This window comes from Micropterus dolomieu, linkage group LG02, assembly GCF_021292245.1.
Source record: "Micropterus dolomieu isolate WLL.071019.BEF.003 ecotype Adirondacks linkage group LG02, ASM2129224v1, whole genome shotgun sequence".
Lineage (NCBI taxonomy): Eukaryota > Metazoa > Chordata > Actinopteri > Centrarchiformes > Centrarchidae > Micropterus > Micropterus dolomieu.
In genome coordinates this window covers 27962358-27974663 of record NC_060151.1, presented here as the reverse complement: position 1 = coordinate 27974663, position 12306 = coordinate 27962358, and the positions used below count along the sequence as shown (strand labels likewise).

At 41.6% G+C, this 12306-nt stretch overlaps 1 protein-coding gene across 2 annotated transcripts in view; it reads right to left on the bottom strand.

Moving 5' to 3' along the window:
* The window catches only part of LOC123961410 (RNA binding protein fox-1 homolog 3-like), a 496038-nt gene that overhangs the window by 192069 nt on the left and 291663 nt on the right, over window positions 1–12306 (bottom strand). The window lies entirely within an intron of this gene.

Sequence of the window (12306 nt, the reverse complement as noted above, 5' to 3'; positions counted from 1 at the left end):
AATAAATAAAATGGCCAAAAAACAAAGCAAACTACCTCTGGCCAGCTCTTCTTATTCTTCTTGTGAAAGGCTATAGGTATGACAGCTTTAGAGGTATGAAATAATGTCGGAGAGAGCCTTGAGGAGCCCCTGCAGAGAGGCTGAGAGGGTCCTGTACTGCCTCAAGCAATGAGTGTTCTTCAAGGCTTTTCCTCAGAGCACTTTTACAAGAGCACAAATTAGGTGTAAGGAATGCCTGTGTCGGCGGGCGCACCCAGCCAGCACACAGAGAAAAGAGGGGGGAAAAATGGAAAAAGGGCCAGAAACTTGGATGACAGTGAAGAAACGGAGGGCGTCATAAAGTGCGGAAAATAAGCTCTCACTTTCAAACGTTTACGGCGGCTCAAATATCTGATGATACCTCTCATAGCTTTTAATCTTTAATGTGAAAAATTAATCATCCCATTCATTATTTTAATAGCTGTCATTTTTCTCTCCCCAAAGTGATGATTTATAACCATTAAGCCCTGCGTAGGCTTGTGTGAGAGGGATTTATCGTAATGTTTGCACCAGGTAGCCTCCAACCATATTTCATTACTCTGACAAGCCATTAAAATGCCCTGGTGATTAAACAACAGCTCTGAGGTCAGTGTGTATGGCTGTTTCTTTACCCATGCAGGAGTGCAGCAGCGCAGTCATGCAGGCGGGGACCCGTAGCCTAACAAAGCCCTTTTCCCCCCCGGTTCCCTCCAGACTGGTGATCGTAGCTATAGATCTCTATCTGTTGTTCTGTGCGAGGGCGACAGCGGCGGATGAGAATAATGTACATGCACAGAAGCTACAATGAAATAAAGTTAAGAATGGGGCTATTATGGCTTTTTCCTCAGAGATTTGACACCGTGATAACTGTGCACTTAGAGGAAAAACTCTAGCCTCAGATACTCTTATATCCATCCATCTGTGGTCTTCAGTATGTTCCAGGAGTTATTTTGTGATCGTGTATTGCCATTGGTCTACCCACTTGTCTGTTCTACTTTTATTTCAGTTATTGATTTCCTACTGATCCTAACAGGCAGGGGGATGTTGAGAACATCTGGGGGTAGTGGGGCAGTCCCATCACTGGCTGACTGAGACCCACCTCTACTTCTTGGCTGTTCAAATAATGAGCAGAAATCTGTTACTAAAAAAATGCCTGTACAGTGCTCCAAACTGCACATTTCATTAAATAGACAATATTTTAAATGCAGTTAGATCTTTGTCAGTACAAAATGTTTCAATAAAAATATTTTTTAAATGCCAGATCAGTGTATTTTATCTACATGGAGTCCCATCAATGACTACAAGGACACCCATTGCTAAAAACAGCTGTCTCAACCCAGTACTAACATACTAAATCTATGGCTTTGAGCATGCAGTGCATTCAAACAAAGTGACAAAATTCAAAAATGCCACATTTTATAAGTAGGCACAGATCTCCTACAATGCACAACTGAAAAAATGTGGATGGTGATGAGGCACCAGTGTTTGTACTGTATAGTGGGGGGAAGCCCTGTAGCGTCAGTTTTTGACGGTAAATGATATTTAACAAAAAAGACTGAGTAAGGAGTTGGTTGGCGTGGATGGAGGGTCAGAGTCCGGACTTTGAACCAGGAGTCCGGGGTTTGTGTCCTGTGTGAATCAAAAAGTCAACATTAAATATTTTTATTGAAGTTAAGTGAGTTACGTAAAATGCGAAAGTTACGCAAGTGACATAGGTAGTTATTTTAACCCAAACCATGATCTTTTCCTAACCTTAACCAAGTAGTTTTTGTGCCTAAACCCAACCAAGTAGTTTTTGTGCCTAAACCTAACCAAGTAGTTTTTGTGCCTAAACCCAACCAAGTAGTTTTTGTGCCTAAACCCAACCAAGTAGTTTTTGTGCTTAAACCTAACCAAATTGCACAATAATGTACGTGCTGATTATGGTGATGTTTCGAAATGCTAGCGTTTTATTTTGAAAGTCTAACTGGACGTTATTTATATTTATTGTTTACCGGACGTTGCATATTTGTTGTTGCTATGCATTGCTAACTGGCCTTAAACGTCTAAAAGTGATGCTAAAGGGGTACCCAGGGTGTTAAGCATCAATATGTGACAAGTCAGGAATGAGAATGTGTTGCTGCAATACACCCTGGTCAGTTTTTTTTCCTCTTCCACCCTGGAAATCTTCCTGTATTGCTGTTCAAATCCAGTGAAACATGGCAGTTATTGAAAGAAGTCCTTACTGTTTCATTCTGAGGGACTGATACCAACACACGACATTACTCTTTGATGTTTTGGACAGTTGGAATGAGAAATATTTTTTAAACCCATTTTTTGCAGGAAGGTGTCATTACTGCATTTGGCCAGTTATCTAACAGAATAAGGATGATACAGGAAAAACAACAAACAAGGACGGCCACAAAAACAAGGTACATTGTCAAACGCTGTTGTGATAGCAGTAAAAAAAAGTGTTAAAGCTGGGTTTTTATGTATGTAGTTGGAATTTTGTGGGTTGAAATAGACAGATGTCGCTTGATAAGTAGCAGCAGAAACAGCAGCCTGCAACACAAAATGGATTCCTATTCAATCCCAGCGGAGGAAGCTGATTGAACAGCAGGCCGGGGAGCTGGGGGAGGATTTTACTCCCCTGCATGTATGTTCATGTCTAATGTCCTGAGTCCAATGGGCTGGATTGATCACCGATGCCACACTTGACAGTGACTGACAGTGCCTGTAATTGCTATGTTAGCTTTGGGAGAAGAGGAAACTACCATGCTGGGACCATGTGGATGAAACGTTTAGGCATTTCTCAATCACCTACAAGTCTTGCTCTGGATATTACATATAGTACACAATGGTCATGGTCTGCCTGAATGCCTGAGTGTTGTGAGCTACTTGATTAATGGATGTGATCAGTGCCATTTGTGGCATGATGGTGTCCTGAAAAAAAAACAAACACCTGCTGTGATTCCCAATTGTAGTTCAAGCTCAAACCACAAGTCAGCACATGTAACTGTTATTCACCATTCATTCAAACTGTGCCTCACTCAACATCACCATCACACTTATCCAGCAGATTATCTCACATCTCAAAAGAGGAAAATAAAACAAGAGAAAAAAAGAAAGAAAGTTGGATTCATTTAAATAAGTGACAAAGTGTCAGGCTGAACAGTAAAATGCACAGTAACATGGCTACTACTTGTGGGTATTACACCTCAGTAAGTATTGACAGCTTGTATTGGGTGCATGGTCACATTCTTGTTTACTATTCTTTCATCAGATACTTCCTGATCTAAAGCTTTTCTAAGGTAGGTAGGAAAAAAAGGACTGTTTTGGTACCAACAACTAAACTTATGTATAGTATTGGCACCAACATTGAACGTTTTAAAATGGTACCCAGCCCTAATGGACAGGGGGGTGGAAAAATTTTATTGTCTGCTTGAGTAAAAGTAGCAATGCTGCACTACTAAAATACTACATAATAAGTGTTGGTCTTGCTTACAAAATTTTGTATGAGAAAATTCTTAATTTCTAAACTGTCAGATGACTGTTTTGGAGTAAAAATATAAAGTAAAATGGAAATAATACCTCAAATTTGTACTTAAATACAGTGCAGAAGTAAATGCATTGAGTTACTTTCCATGACTGCCAGTGACGATGGGTTAAAGCATATTAAACAGCAGAAAGATATATTGGCAGAGAGATGGGATTTCAGCCTGTGCCAGATTCTAAAAACTCTGTGTTAACATTTACAGCTCCTGTTCCTGAGGGAGAGAAGTGATCATCAGTAACATCACTCTCATAGATTTGAAAGCCCAAAATGAAAATTGGGACATATACTGTAGGCCATGATTTCTACCATTTTATTCCTTCTCACCACTGATGCTTGGATCTTGTGGGGATGAATGTTAGAACATCCGGTTTGGCTGCTTCAGCTTGCTCCACCAATCCAACAGTTGTTACTGCAACGGAACAAAAGCTGCAGAGGGAAATTTGCATTCTAATGTGTCTAATGTCTCGTGTTTGTTGTGTCCCCGAAGAGAAGCACAAAAAGAATAGCGCTAATTTGTAATAGATATCAAAATTCCCAGCATTAAAAAGTTAATTACCTCTGCAAAAACAACAGTGATAAATGGGAGATAATACAATTTCTGGAGATGATTGTCATTTCCACCAACCAGAAAAATGATATTTAGTATCCAGCTGTACTTCTGCATGCAAGAGGAGGAGGAGGGGAAAGGTACTTGTAATTCAGAATATTTTTTTCTGCAACTTAGCAAGTTTTTCATCTATCAGCAAGGCACATTAAATCCCAGCTGGTCAGATGCTAGACTCCTGATGCTCAGCTTTAGACATGAAACAAACTACTGCTGAAATGAAAGCAGTTCTCAGAGCTGTGGAAATTCGACTCCTACATGAGTCTATTAAAAATACATGTTTAAATGAATTTTGGTGGTGATGACAAGTTTTACCATATTCTTCTTGAACTTTTAATGTACCCAGCCACGACTTCAAAGGGGAAATTAAATATTAAGGCTATTATCTAAGCTGTTCTCAATATTATCCAAGCTTAGGTTATTTATATAGTACAGTAATAATTACGGGATATAAGCCAGTTTTCATTTTTGAGCCAACATAATGATCAAGAAGTTGCTGGTTTATAGTTTTGTAACCTAAAATGAGTAACCTAATTTATATATTTGCTGCAGTAAACCCAACAAGATTATGGAGAGTTATTATAGCAGTCCTTAGTGGATATTGTAAATGTAAATAGATCATTTTTAATACATTGAATATGAGGAGCAGTTCAAATTTTGGCAGAGGCCAGCGCATACTCAACATAATTTTGTGCATCTGTATAAAAAAACAAACAATGAATTATTATCTTCTCAGATTGAGGAGAATCACAATAAATCTGGTGCTACCTAACCCGGCTCACCACTGTTTACCCACCGGTGAGACGGTAAATACTCTGGCTGACATTTGAGGGAGGTTAGTGTGCTCAGAGAGCGAAGTGGAAGTGGAGGCTCAGATGAATTTGTCTGACAAATGCTCCTGGAGTATGTGTTGTCGACTGTGCTTCGGCGAGGCCCTGGACTGGGATTTGAGTCTGACTGAAGCCAAGCAAAGCATGCCAGATCACTAATTGCACAATTTAAAACCAAAGTCCCTGGCAGCTTGTCATTTGAAATGGAGAGAAGAGCCATTGCTTAATCAGTGAGCTCAACATAGATCTGCGAGGCTCTCCACCGAGGAACCCCAGACGCACGTGGCTGAAGCTCAGTGTCAACAGCCAAAGCAAAGACAAAGTGATTGGCTGGCTGCTGTCACCGCTGTAAATGAAACGTTTGATGATCTGACGCATGCATGTGATTGGATGATTGAATCACTGTGCATCAAATGTTGGTACACTGACAATGATTTTATTTCCATTTAATTGTTCATATATGAGCAGTCAACTGTTGCTCACAGTTGGCGGTGATGAAGTTCACAGCAGCTATTTGATGGCTCTGAAAGGCATCCGACAACTGCCTGGTCATTATGCAAATTCAGCTGTACTTCATTTTTTTTTCCTCATTCATTTGGCACTTGACACTTTTGTTTAAAGTAACGAAGTCACTTTTTTATTTTTCTCCTACAGTAGATACCCACATCGGGAACAATCGTAGGTTCAGAATCATGCTCAGGGACACATCAACATGTGGAGCGGACGAGCCATGAATTGAACCACTAGCCTTGTCATTAATGGCCAACACACTCTTGAGCTACATTGGCCCCCACATGACATCAAACATCAAGTCCCTGAGATAGAATTTTCTATAGAATCATTCACTAAAATTGACAGATAAAATAAATTCAGACCCTTGCAGTCTACAAAACAAAACTGACTTCATATGCATATTCTAATTGTGCTCCATGTATTTTCCATGACTTATCTCAAGGTTTTCCGAATGCATCACCGTGTTTATTTCCCTTGGTAATGTGGTTTTTATGAACAATTTACAAAATGTTTGGTTTCGTGTACAGACTGGGCTGAAAAAACCTCTTATCCAATGAATGTTTGAAGCAAGCTGCAACATCCAGTGACCTATTTAAAATAAACTCATGAGAGAATTCAGGCTCCTCTTGACTGGATCTCTTTATTACATGATAGTCCACACATTCCAAATCTCTACAAAATCTCTTAATCCTCTCGCTAACAGCCTGGTGAACTCTTCAAAAAACAGCCACAATAAGAAAGACAGCCTTTCAGTCTTCATAATATATAATAAAATATATATTTTACTGCTGGTACGACGTAACTCTACGGGGCATTAAATTCTCTATTTCCTGTTATAGCTATGTTACAGGTTCAGGCAATTTTCCACTGGCTATTGGGAGGAGCTGTAAACATTATTACTATTGAGGCCGGAATGTATTTTGGTGAGAACATTAGCAAAGAGGCAAGTTACTCATCGCCCCAGCGACATGAAGCTGAAGTGGAGGGTTTTTTTGTGTTTTTTTTTTCTTTTTGGCTCAGGCCTAATGAGAGAACACACACACCATCAGGAAGATTCACAGAGAAAGGGGTGGGGCTGGGGACACACACTCACACAGATGCACAAAACAGGAAAAAAAAAATAAAGGAAAAGAAAATAAAAAACACTGCCCTGAAGTCAATTCCACACTCAAGCAACATCCGTCTCTGATCTGGGAGCATTCTTGCAGCAGCGGCACAACAAGAGTGATGCAGCACTGAGGGCCATGAATTAAAAAGTCAATATGTAAAACCATAGAGGGATGCCATTTTGAAAAAGCGTTCCATCAATGGAAATCATATTAACATGATAAAGGGCAGATTGGGAGGCGAGGGCATTGATTCAGATGCCGCTCTGTGGCCCGCTATGTCCACCTCAAACATGTTAATGAATCGCGCAGCAAAAACAGAGGTAGGGTGGGTTGACAGAGGTCACATGAAGGGAGAGGAGTTGACTTTGAAGCAACAGGAGGTGGTTTGGGAGCAGGTCGGTGGCACCCTGGTGAGCTGCTCCTCTGGGTGTCACATCAGTCGGTGTCTCAACATTACTTCTGGATTGTTTTCTGAAGATGACGTTTCGGCGGGGGGATACGATAGGTGGCTGATTTGCAGAGATCTTTTTACTTTGGTAAGTCGGGAGTGGATCTAATTAGAATGAAGCCTAGGAGAGAAAGATGAAGTACTAGAATGCCACCCAGAGACCAAGAGTGCGAGAGCAGAGAGAGCAGAGGATTCACCCCCTGTTGACCATGACTACAGACACATAGCCTGGGGGAGGGAGCATCCAAAGCTTCACACACACACACACACACACAGGGGGAGAGAGAGAGTGAAAGAGAGCGTGTGACATGAAAGCAACAAGGCAGCGCTGCGAGGCCAAACAGATGAATTACTTATCAAAGACGCGCACAGCAGACCGGCTATGAGGCTGCAACACACAGACAGCTGGGGCATTATCAATTCACCTTCAATTAGCTGTCCTTGGCACTGCCTGCCAACGGGACCTGGAGTATGAGTACATTCACAACGCATAAACTCATTCAACCAAAAAAAAAAAATGTGCAGAGGATCAGGTTGATACTTTTGAGGAATTCAATTAAAACGCCGTCGAAATTAAAAATAAAAACACACAGACACAATTTCTATAGAAGGATGAAAGCAAGGGGATTATTTTCAATGCCATAGGAGGCAAAAGAGAAAGGGGGGGGCAAGAAAAGAAAGAAAAGAAAAAGCGCTCTTTCCTTGGAGTCTGATGGCACAGCACCTTTGTTAAATATGAACTAATTAAGTGGAAAAATGAAAGTGTTTCATCTTCATTAGTATCAGACAATAGGACTATGAAACATAATTGAGAGTAGTTCCACTTTAATAGAATGAACAGAAGTCATTTGGTATTGAAATGTGCAGGGTGATTTAGCCAAAAGAAAGTGTATTATTAGATTTAATAGAATACCTACACATGATCAATGCTCAGAGCACAGGTGGTAGTTTGTCTCTGGTTCTTCAAATGATTAGGCCAACAGAATAATGGCCAGCCGGATTCACGTTGCTCCTGCATTGATTACAAGGAACAGCCCATTTTTCATGAAGTGGAGCCCCACACACCATTTATTAAGCATTTACATAACAACTGGCGGGCACCACGACTGAATTTGCTGAAATCAAGACACAGTAGTGAGGCCTGCTGATGATGATGACAATGATGATGAGTTACACTAAAGGGCACAGACAACATGGCCAAAAGTATGTGGACATGTAAACATTAGTGATGTTGGCCACTGATGGATGATAAGGCCTGGCTCACAGAGGGCATTCCAGTTGATCCCAAAAGGTATTGAATGCAAGGCCGGATTATCAATGAGGCAAAGTGGACAACTGCCCTGGGGCCCAAGGCCCTCAGCCTGCGTTATTATCTGTCCTTGTGCTCATGCCTTGTAGAGGGCCCATGTGTCAAAATCTAGTATCTAAATTAAAACAGAATTAAATTAATACACACAGCGAAAACTTGCAAACTGACAGATATGATGGTAATTCAGAGGCGACAGTGTACACCAACAGTGTGCACCGAGGGTGGGAGATGGGTGGGGGTCCTGGTGAGTTGGGGGATCAACAGCAGATTTGTGCTGCAGGGTCATCCAACAGGTTAATCTGGCTATGGTAGGATGGGGTTGAAGTCATGTCCTCCACATAAAACTCAGAAAACCAGTTCTTAATGGACCCAGCTTTGTGCACAAGGGCATTGTTGTGTTGAAATCGGAAAGGGTCTTTCCCAAACCTGGAAAATCACAGCCCCAGACAACAGGTTGTCCTCAAACTTATGGCCATAGAGTGTACACCACAAGCACAGTAGAATACAAATACCACAAAAATTGTGAATAGTTTTACTCATGCAGCATGTGACCCCACCAAAGAAAGGCGCAGTGCACAAAAGCAACACGGTCATTTTTAAAAAACATGAGCGCATCACAGAGCTCGGCCATATTGAAATGGCTGTCTTGAGGAACAGTGGGTCTTTATCACTTCAAAGGCTGACATCCCTCCGGCGTCTCGGGGAAGCCGTGACTGGCACTCGTACAGACCTCTTTCTGCTGCATTTGTCCAATCTTAGAAAGCCCAGAGTCAGGAAACACAAGGTCTTTTCAAAGTTAGTCAACAGGCCTTTGAAGCGCAGCCAACGGAGTCAGCAACCCAGCGACAAGGTGCCGAGCCATTATCATTCAATAGACAGCCGGGATTTTGCATATTTAACAGGAAATTTCACTTTGCTTTTTTGACACGGGGCATTATGCATCCTCTGTACATAAAATCCATCAGCACCTTGCCAATTTTATTTGTGCTTTTCCCATTTCGCTGGGGAAATGTGTTTCTCTTGCAATGCACATTACATTCAAATTAAATTATGTGTTTGTTTGGACAAACAAATTGGACGACAAGTTCAAGGTAAACTGTTTTACTCATTTATTTATTTATTTTGTTAGCTTGTTTGTTTTAGTGTTGAGTGATATAACCTAGTTGATACAAAAGCCTTAAATTGTGACATGTGTTATATTTGCTTTTCTGAACGAATATAGGTACACATGTTATGCTCAGATCTGTTTCCTCACAAGAAGAAGCCAAAACAGCTGGGGGAAAAAAGTCCACCCTAAAATAATGTCATGTTTGCCATATAGATATTAATGTGGGGTTTAAAGGGTTTAAAGACGCTGCGTGTTTCATTAGATATGCAGATCCCAATGATTATATTATGCCTCTTGACTTCCCATGCAAAGATTTCCTGTGTTTGTACCGTACAAAGGGATTGATTCTGTAATACATACATACATTAACCATGAACAGGTATCAGTGCGTTTGTAATCAAAGAGCATAAGCTTATTTCGAGACTTACCTTTTATCACCATTGCAATCCAGAACACAGATGACCTAGTTGGGCAGTTAGCGACTTCTTTTATTTTGTTTTTTAAGCAGGCAAAAATCTCAATGATATCAAAATCTCTTCTTCAATGGAGTAATTGTCATATCCAGCTACATGTCACAGCCATATTGATTGAAAGGAAAAAGTTGGTGCCTCTCCTTTGGGATTTGTATGAAATGAGTAAGAAAAGGCTTGAAATGGACTAAACACCACAGACTGATGATGTCTAACAGCATCTGTTTAACAGTGAAGAATCTCCTTTTATGCGCAATTCATTATTTTAAACTCTTCAGTATAAACCCAACAGCAAAAAATCCATCCACAAAAACACCCTGTTGGCATTTATTATTTGGAATTGAGGGCACCATCTTGTCTCTCTGGTGTCTTCATGAGCTTCGTTGTCCCTCAGCAGTCTAACAGTTACAGAATTAGCCAAACTCTCGCCGTTGGGATTTGCTCTGACGACCCAACTCGAGTGCATCCATTCCTAATGAGTGCTCGTCTTTTACTGTGGGCTGTCAGCTGTCTGTCCCCTGGTAGAAAGGAGGAGAGGGAGCACCCAGCAACCCCTCAGCCCCCCTGGCAGGGCAACTTCAGACTACGGGGTCCCACGGCGAACTGCTAATGATCCATATGATGGCCTGGGCCAGCTATTGTTTGGGCTACATTACCCAAAGTGGGACAAACAATCGTTTGCAGTGTCACTTGATAATGGCCCAAAAAGCAAATCTCACAGACCTTCATTCTTCACAAGGGTAATTAATTTGCGGCGGTTCTGGGATGCTTCGCCTCTTCCAGCTTCCCTCACCATGCCCCCACTATACTCTCCCAAAGATTTCCAATTGTTTTGCAGACAATGGTTTCAGAAGGCAGTAAAAGACCATTGATCTGAGGGCTATTTGCAAATACCCGTCTCCATACAGAGAAATGCATCTTACTGTGTTGCGTTAAGCAATTCCACATTTTAATGGGTGGACTATTGATGGTTAATGCCAAAAGAGTATGGTATTGACGTGCTCAAACACATTCACAATGAGGTCCGGAGGGGATAGCACCAGCTCAGCACAATAAATAAAGGAAGGGGCATCAAACTGAAGAGGAGGGATTGCATAACATTGCAGAGCCCACATAAAAAAGTTACTATAATGTGTGTCATGATTGACTTTTATGATCAATGCAGCTGTACATCTAAAAGGCTGCAGCAGCAAGGCTCCCAATAATAAAATCAGATCTATACTTATCAGGTTGGACTATGTAGTAATTACAATTGCAGATTAGCTACATATGCATTATTGGATGTAATTAGTTGTTGATTAAAATTGGAACATTACTTCCAACAGGTCAGATGAGAGTAATAATAGCAAGGCCAAAGATTCGACTTTTATCTCCATCATTTGAAAAAATACACGGTACATAACAAAAAGCATTTGCTCGCCCTGTGTTTCTGTATTACCAATAACTCCTACGCACTGAGGAATGAATGATCTTTCGACAAAACAGAGACAGCACGAGACAAGACAAATGTCTGTGCTTACATCAAATGTTCCCAGATACGAAACAATCCAACCACACCAATAAAGCAATCAATGCTAACCTAATCTCTGCAGCCTCAGCGGCACTTGCTTGCCATTTCTTAGCCCCAAAATGAAGAGGAAAGAAGAGCCCGAAAGGCATAAATAAATAAACCTCAAACCACTCATGTTCTATTGCTGCCACTAAGGACGGGGGAGCACAAACAGCCATCACACATCTACAGTATATAAAGCTCATTTCGGATAGGAGCGCAGCTTTATTCAAGCGCAGAGGTGAATTACAAACACAGTCACTTTCAAATTTGGTTAAAGGAGAGAGAGATAGAGAAGGGAGAGACGAGGCTAGGGATGCTGAGGATGAGTCATCTCTGCCGGTCTGGTTGCCCTTACTCCTTGTGCATAGGGCTACAGGGTGGGGTGAGCACTTTTTTTCTAAGGGGAGGGGGGACAAAGTGAGGCTGGCCTAGTCAAAGGTGCTTTGGGGGGGATAAGCTGGGCACTGTGTCTCAAATGGGGACACTCGAGTGGGTAAAGCCTGCCTTAAAGAGAGCTGCGCCTTTTCCCCCCACTGTGACTCTTCATACCTCCATCCAAGCAGAACTAAGGGCGCTGCTCGCCGAGATACAAAAGGGACAAAATCACTCTTTCACACTTCCACACTCCCATCTCTGCATACCCTGTGTGTGCACGAGTGTACGTACTGTACAGCACAGACAGAGACTCACAAACACACACCAAAAACACACACCCAGGCACAAGACTGCTCCCTTCTGGTCGCGCCGCGTGGCTACATCGTCTCCCCCAGCCCATCATCACATAGGGAGCAAAACGTGGATGGATATTGT